The following is an 8967-nucleotide window of genomic DNA, read 5'->3' on the forward strand; positions in this document are numbered from 1 at the left end:
GCTTCACACTCGTGGTAGCATGAGATGGACTCTACAACCCACACAAGTGGCTCAGGTAGTGCAGCTCATCCAGGATTGCCTTGTGCAGGCGTGTACTACGGAGGACAGAGAATGAACTTCAATCCAATTGCGGCCAGCATGCAGCCAGCGGGTAAGGAAAGGGTGAATCAAACACCCGAAAACTCCGCCCATGTGACCGAAAACCAGTCCCGCCAAATTCAGGTGACAGGTTCCCTTTAAGATTATTGTACTTGTTTTTATTATGTATACGCCTCACATTTAAAGTTCCATGGAATAAATGACACTATAATAATAATTTACCACCAGTTGATTTAAAAGGCTTGCACCCAATTCTGGTGGCTTTAGTGCTACTCCATATACATTTGCTTAGTTTTTCTTCCTCGTGAGAAACAATCCGTGACTACTTTTTAAAACTTTAAAACTTATTGGGTGTTGGCAATATTAAACAAAAAAGAGTGTTTTTTAAAATACATAGTCCCTGGCGTGTTCTTCGGGATTGACTTACTTAGGTTCTCTGGTTACAACAACTGATGCATGAGGCCATTGTCTGTGATGACGGAAAGCTTCGCTGGGACTCGGGCTTTGGAATCTCAGGCTACTGAGTATAGTATTAAATTCTATAGTGTTCGTCACAGACATTATTGACAGCAACACCCTGGAACTTTGGGTATCCTGGAAATACTAGGTTGGTTAATCACAACTTGGATACAACTTTGTCAATCAATAGATTTGATTTGTAAGTATTCAGTGGTCCACAATGGCCTCAGGTTATAATGTTCTCAGGATACGATAGTCTCTCTTGGGTCATTGTGATTTGAAACCACATTTTAATAAGCAATGCCCTAAAATTTAGGGTGTATATGATTCAGATCTGCAGCCGGACGCCAGATATGTGGGCATTTCACTGATAAAACACCCATATGACTGCAGTGTTTCCTCCGATTGGCTCTCTGGTGGCTATAAACCTTTTTGTTTCTGGTTCACTGCGGCACTTCCGATTATTGATGACCGAATGTGCTAGGATGAGGCGCTATATGAGCATGCTCGTGTGCTAACTGAGTGTCTTCGGCGTGCTCGAATAATGTGTTTGAGTCCCCGCAGCTGTTCGAACACATGCAGGGATTGCCCGATTGTTAGGGAAACCCTTCACGTGCTGCGGCTGTTTAAACAGCCGCGGGGGCTCGAACATATTATTCGAGCACGCCAAAGACACTCGGTCTCGGTTAGCACTGATACTATTGATTCATTTTTGCTTTTGCTTTTTGTGACCTTTTATAGTTACAAGTTGCATGACTATTAAGCTAAAATATTGCATGATAGGATTAAAAGAAAATACACTGGAGTACAATTGTGGAAACATTTTGTAGCTTTTTTAAAAAGTCACAAATGATGAATTTAGGCTAAAACATCTGGAATTGACTAATCATACCCATATTGATGAACAAAAACAGAAAAGCGGCCAAGAGTATTAAAGTGCAAAATGGTTAACAAATTAGAAAGGAAAAAAAATCTGTTAAAACAATTAATTAAATTAAGAGATGAATCCCCCCTTGTGATGTGCAATGATTCCGTAAATGTTCATGTTCTGTACATAGAAATTGATTTCCGATAGTATTTTTTAGACCTGCGGTAGATGTACCCTAATGGGCACATGCCGCATGCCCAGGGGGTATACAGCATACACCCAGTGATGAGTCAAGCAGTCTGCACATTACGGTTTTATCGTGGTTTTGCGCCAATTTTCTGAAAATCACAGTAAAACCGCGATCATGTGTTGTGTGGAGACAGTCTGAGTGTTCACAGCATTATGCCGGCCTCCCTGCTCTCATGCAATGGATTCTTGGTCCAAGATCTTCCAGAGGAAGAAACTGATTTTTAACTAAGCCTGTGTTCGTCTGCATGAGGATGAACCTCATTAATTTCAGCATTATGGGTTATTCTCACATTATGGATTGCCCAGCTTTCTTTTGGCACATTTTTTTGCAAAACCGCAGCACATGATTCAGCCCTAATGTTGATTTTTTTTTTTTTTTCAAGGCTTTGAAAGTGTATTCCTGTCATTGACAGTTAAGGCAGATCTATGGGATACATGGAAAAACATGTGGCTGCCAAAATTCTGATTAGAATTAATTATTCTTGATTGTCAGTCAATACATGGGAGGGGTTCATTGTTTTGTCACTGATTTTAAATCTGCAAAGAAAGGAGAAAGAGGGATCTTCATTTTTGTCATATCAATTATTAGGGAGCGACAAGCAAATTAATGTCCGTTCCTCCATCATTCCTCATTGACTTGTGACAATCACGGAGGCCCCAATGTTCTGAATGATCAATTACAGATTTATTAAAAACATTTATGAAAATTCCTGGGCCTGGTTTGTAATGTGTATGACATTTAAAGGGTTGGAAGATGTTGAGGGGGAAATGTTGATTGTATTGCGTGAGGGCAGCAGAATCCATTGCGTAAGGAACTGTGATGAGGGAACGTGCTCTGATAACATTTAGATTGTGAGCCTTCGCGGGCAGGGTCTTCTCTCCTCCTGTACCAGTCGTGACTTTTATGGTTTAAGATAACTGTACTTTTTTTTAAAAATTATGTATATGGAGCGCCCCCAGACGCAGGGCCGCGGGTTACTCGGTACCGGTCCTCTGCTGGCTTAGTTCTGGGGATGCCACGGTGGCTGGACCCGTTCCGTGACCCTGCTAAGGGGCGTCCAATGAAAGGTGATACGAGTCTGTCAAGGGTTTGTGACGCTACCTGTGGTGTTCGGTCAGGGTGACCGACGCTGCTTGGGCCCACTGGGGTGATGTGATGGCAGCTAGATGGTATACCTTCCCACAGGTGAAATATGTGCCCAGGGCTTCCCAGTAAGGTGGATGGTGATGGTGTGAGGTGCAGACAATAACGAGGACACAAGGTTGCAGTCACTTTACCTCTTTACTGGTGACTTCAGGATCCTCAATCCAGAGCACAGTTAACTGGGCTGTCTGAGACCGGCCGATCCAAAGGCACATCCAGAGTTCCCTTTGCAGGTGAAAATCTTTGCCTACCACTAGCGCCTGTGTGTTGTAGAGCTTCCCTGCTGAGCATTCGGGATAGTCCTCACAACTTCTATTCTCGTTCGTTCCAGTTCTTTCTCGTTCTTTCTATTCTCCGTCCCCCAGGTTTGTTATGGCTAGGACGCACCCGTTTGACGGGTAAGCTCGGAGCTCTTCTGGGACCCTAGAGACGCCCCTCTCCTTGCGTTGCCCCCTATGTCTGCTTAGGTGATGTAAGGTAGACAGCCAACCTATAATTAACTGTCCTGCGGTATTTGAAGTAAGGCATAAAGTCAGTTACTTCCTCGGTGTTCCGGGCACTGGCTACGCGCCTCAGTAGGATGTTGCCATTCTCCGGGCATGACTCCTACTGGCTCTCCTTTGTGCTTGATCTCGTTTCTCACTGTCCACAATATCCTTTGCTTCGTGTCTCTTTCTTAGGATACCGCCGCAAGGTAGTTCAGGCGCGGCTCCGTTTCGTTCTGTTCTTGTCGCTAGGTACGTGCCAGGTTCCCACGCCTGACAGGGACCCCCCCTGAATCTTCCCCCGCAACACCCCCTGCCACGGGATGTTGCCTGGACAAAACCCAGTCAGCTTCTGCCTAACTTCCTATCCAACCCCTAGTTTTACCAGTGTGAGGAATGGCCTAATAAATAAAACCTTTTGCTCCCCCTAGTGGCCGGAGTGTGAAGTGTAATGTGTGCTGGTGATATCTGGTCAGATGAACTCCTTTAGTGCCATCAGACGTACCATCACTCCCCTTAGTGGCAGAGTGACAATACTGCAACGACCAGGTCTCTGGGGTGCTGCATATACATCTTTTCACATGTAAAGCGCCATGGAATAATGAATAATAATAACAAACAGGCAATCCCTGCATGTGTTTCAGCTGTCTAACAGCCGTGAGACATGCAGCTGCGGGGACTAAAACATACAAGTGCTTTTCACAAAATTAGAATTTCATCAAAAAGTTAATTTATTTCAATTCTTCAATACAAAAAGTTAAACTCATATATTATATAGAGTCAAACAGGATAACTGCAGCCCTGGAAGGATTGTTAAGAAAAGACCATTCGAGAACTTGGGGGAGATTCACAAGGAGTGGACTGCTGCTGGAGTCATTGCTTCAAGAGCCACCACACACAAATGTATCCAGGACATGGGCTACAAGTGTCACATTCCTTGTGTCAAGCCATTCATGACCAATAGACAACGCCAGAAGCGTCTTACCTGGGCCAAGGAGAAAAAGAACTGGACTGTTGCTCAGTGGTCCAAGGTGTTGTTTTCAAATGAAGGCCAGTTTCACACGTCCTGATATTTCCTGTACCCGTAAACACGGTACCGGAGATGTGTGTCTGTACTACATGCAGCACAAGTGTGGCAACCGTGTGTCGCATCAGTACCACGTGGATGGCCACGGGGGAAGCAGCGCTACTGTAAGCGCTGTTCCCCTGCGTGTGGTGCTGAACGTGGCTTTCATCCATTGTCCCCTGCTCTGCCGGCGAGCAGCGTGAGCAGGGGACAATGAATGAAAGAAAAAACAAACTGACATGCGGTACTTACCCCTATATTTTAAAACCAACCTGGTAAAACTCACAGGTGCGGTCTGCTATTCTCAGGCTGGTAAGGGCCATGGATATGGGCCCCCCAGTCTAAAAACAGCAGCCCGCAGCTGCCCACAAAAGGCGCATCTATTCTGGAGCTTTGCCCGGTTCTTCCCACATGCCCTGTTGCGGTGGCAAGTGGGGTTATGAGGGGTTAATGTCACATTCCTATTTTAAGGTAACATTAAGTCGGCTTAGTAATGGAGAGGTGTCTATAAGACACCTCTCCATTACTAATCCTATAGTTGTTAAAGGGTTAATCAAACACCACACAGTAAGAAAAAAGTATTTTAATGAAATAATACAATATACACAGTTTTTCCATCTTTATTAGTCTGCGATTCCAAGCCAAGCACTCGATCTCCTGTAAAAAATGTCAAAATAATAAACCAACAATATACCCATAACTGTCCGGCGTACAGTCAGCCCCAAGCAGTAATCCATTTCTAGGGGAATGTACAGTTTACAACCGGAAGTGCTGCTAATGCGACCGCTCCTGGCTGTAAACTACTGTGGAATTAATGAAATGCTGGGAGCGAAGCCTCAGTGACTAGCGGGGACGTCACCGAAGCTGCGCTCCCTGCCAGCCTTAAGTAAGATAAACTCTTCAGTGTGGGAAAATCAGATGGTATTTTCCCACGCTCAAGAGTTCATTTGAGTTCTTAGCCTCTCTCTCTTCTTACTGCCCTGTAGCGGTGACATATGGGGTAACGGCGTTAATGTCACCTTTGTATTTTAAGGTGACATCAAGCCGGCTTCGTAATTCAGAGGTGTCAATAAGACACCTACCAATTACTAGTCCTATAGTTGTTATAGGTTAAATAAAGACACAGCCAGAAAAAGTCTTTTAATTAAATAAAACACTACACATTTTAACCATATTTATTATTCTGCTAATCCATTCGAAGCCCTCGATCACCTGCAAAAAATAAATAAAAATAAAATAAACCAACACAAATACTCCCTGTCCGATGTAGTTCATTTAATAGCGAGTGTCCCACGACGATCTCCCCTATAGATCAGTCACATCAGGAGATGTGACTGCTCTACAGGGCCTCCAGTGACACACTGACAGGAGACAATGGCTCCTGCAGTGTTATCACTGAGGGCTCAATGAGGTCATTTTCTCACTATACGGCACTGCTGCGTGAGAATTTTCCCACACAGCAGTGCCGCAAGTGATAGTATGAACTCTGCTGAACTCATGGCAGCGGAGGGATACAGTGTGGAGGATTACCTCCTGTCATTGTATCACCGGAGCCCCTGGATAGCGGTCACATCTGCTGATGTGACAACTCTCCACATGAGATCGTCGTGGGACACTCGTTATTACATGGATTACATTGGAACAGGGAGTATACTGTTGTATATGTATGTACTGTATGTGTATATGTGTGTATGTGGTTTTTTTTACACTGTAGCCGGATGATGGGACTACTGCTGTCCCATCATTGGCTAGCTGTCACTGTAGCAGGCATAGCTGGATGGGACTAGTAGTCCCATCGGACGATGCCTGCTTACACAAGACCCAGACACATACACAGCCCCGCAGATACACACAGACACACACAGATACAAACAGACACCCGCACATAGACACGCACACACACTAACAGACACAGATACACAGACACACGCACACAGATACACACACAGCCCCACAGACCCCTGCACACATACACAGACACCCACAGATACACACAAACACTTGCGCACAGACACGCACATCTTCTCCGCACACACAAGTCTCCGCCCACACCCACAGTCTCCGCCCACACAATCTTCCTCCTCCCAATCTTCAGTGTTTCTCGCACCCAACTCCGCTGCAAAACCGCAGATCTTTTTAAACCTGCGGTTTTGCTGCGGATTTGACTGAATCAATGGAAGTTAATGGGTGCAGAAACGCTGCAGATCTGCAAAAAGAATTGACATGCTGCAGAAAATAAAACGCTGCAAATCCGCGCTTTTTTTCCGCAGCATGTGCACACCAATTGTCAATTTCCCATTGGTTATCATTGCTTGTGCACTACACTGCGAATTTGATGCAATTCCGCGCATCCAAAAACGCTGCGGAAACGCTTCAAAATCTGCAACGTGTGCACATAGCCAAATAGTACATTGATGCTGCTTCCAGTACTGATAATGACGTAGGTGTTTATACAAGTATGCCATAAGGTTATAGAATTTACTCAGATGTAGAGTACATCTATAAGATTACACAGTACACCAAGGCAGGACACCTGTCTCTTGCCTCTCTCCCCAATACCACACCAAATGCAAAAGTTTAATGATCCTATCATATATACTGATGTAGTAATCCTTAAGTAGGTTGTCCACTACTGTATCACTGATGACCTATCCTTAATTGCGGAATTGCTCTATCTTCTGATAGTGGCCAAGGCAGGGTACTGCACAATACTTAGTACTTGTCAGACGGCACAATACTTTGTCAAAGTAGCAATGTAGTACGTCATCTGATGACATCTATGCACGATCAGATAAAATATCAGCACCAGGACCATCATCAGTACATGACTACAGCACCAGAGCCACCATCATGACATGTATACATCATCAGTACATGAATACAAGTACATGTACCAAAGACCTACGCATAGAGAAGTTAGGTTACGAGCCCCGATAGAGCCATTAGTAATAATGTTTGTAAGGAATTGTGTAATATGTATGTGTTATATTAACAAGCACAATACATAACATTGCAGATCATGGGCTGTTATCTTTCCTAGATACTGACTGCAACAATTATTTTGGACAGGAGTAAGGTGCGTGTACGCTGGCCGATTGCAGCCGATAACACGGCTTTCCACCGTTGTCCTGTAACAAGTATATGATTTCCACAGTTGCCATTTTGTGCTGAATAGATTTTCATCATCTTCTCTCAATGTTCTGCTGAGTAAAGCAATATAATCAGAACGTGACCACAATTCATTGCCAATCCAATTCCCGTGGAGGCGTCACAACCGCTACAACCGACAAGCAGAGCTGAATCCTGACACTGTATATACTGCGCACTGTCAGTTATTCCATACGTTGTGCTACCTGCTGAAAGTTTCCTTTGGGGTAAAAAAACCCTTTAAGGCTATGGTCAGACAGGGTAAATGCACCTTACAGAGAACCTGGTCGCAAGTAAAGACCTGGCTGTAATGGTGCTGTAATACTGATTACATTGATATCTTTGGTGCAGAAATGCGCTTTGTTGTTCCTCTGCAATCACCATGTGAAGTTTCCTACTTATGTGATTTCAGTGCTCGGGGGCCGGACCGTTTAGTCAGTTTTCCATAGTCTTCATTGTTAAAAAAAAACGGATCCAGGTGAAACCATTTTTTTAGCTGTACAAAACAGTTATATCTGCACCACTTTCTTGTTAGCGGATTTCTGCTGGTTCCGATCTAACTGATGATACTGGACATGTGAACAGAGCCTTACTTTAGGAAATCTCGCTTTGTCTGTCCTTGGGCCATTATCTCCTCACTGTCTGAGGTCATTAGGCTCCATATTTTCTAAGAGAATTGTTACAATAGTCTAAGAATACATGTGCCCGCCATTCTTCACTCTCTTTTTTGCTTATATTTTAGAGAGAGTTCCTCGGTATATTTATGTCATCCCCCATTACCTTTTTCATCTCTCCTTACAAGTATGTCTTGTGTCTTAGCTAAACATGGTGGTAAGTAGCACATTAGACACTTTTATAATGGCCAGTGTATAATCACTGCATATTTCAGGGTTATGGGTTCCTGAGGACTAATTAGTGCTTACTTCCTGAGGCGAAACCTGGTTGTGTCCAGTGACTGAGGGCAGATATTAATAGCCTAGAGAGGGGCCATGGTTATTGGCCCCCCCTGGCTAAAAGCATCTGCCCCCAGCCACCCCAGAAAAGGCACATCTGTAAGATGCGCCTATTCCGGTATTTAGCCACTCTCTTCCCACTGCCATACAGCAGTGAGATATGGGGTAATAAGGGGTTAATGTCACCTTGCTGTTGTAAGGTGACATTAAGCCTGGTTAATAATGGAGAGGAGTCAATAAGACACCTATCTATTATTAATCCAATAGTAGTAAAGGGTTAAAAATACACACACACATTATGAATAAAGTATTTTAATTAAAGAAAGAAAGACACAGGGTTTTATTATTCTTTATTTAGTGGGCAGAGAGTGGCTAAGTGCCAGAATAGGCGCATCTTACAGATGTGCCTTTTCTGGGGTGGCTGGGGGCAGATGTTTTTAGCCGGGGAGGCCAATAACCATGGTCCCTCTCTAGGCTATTAATATCTGCCCTCAGTC

The sequence above is a fragment of the Ranitomeya imitator genome, chromosome 4 (genome assembly GCF_032444005.1).
Source record: "Ranitomeya imitator isolate aRanImi1 chromosome 4, aRanImi1.pri, whole genome shotgun sequence".
In the NCBI taxonomy this organism is placed as follows: Eukaryota; Metazoa; Chordata; class Amphibia; order Anura; family Dendrobatidae; genus Ranitomeya; species Ranitomeya imitator.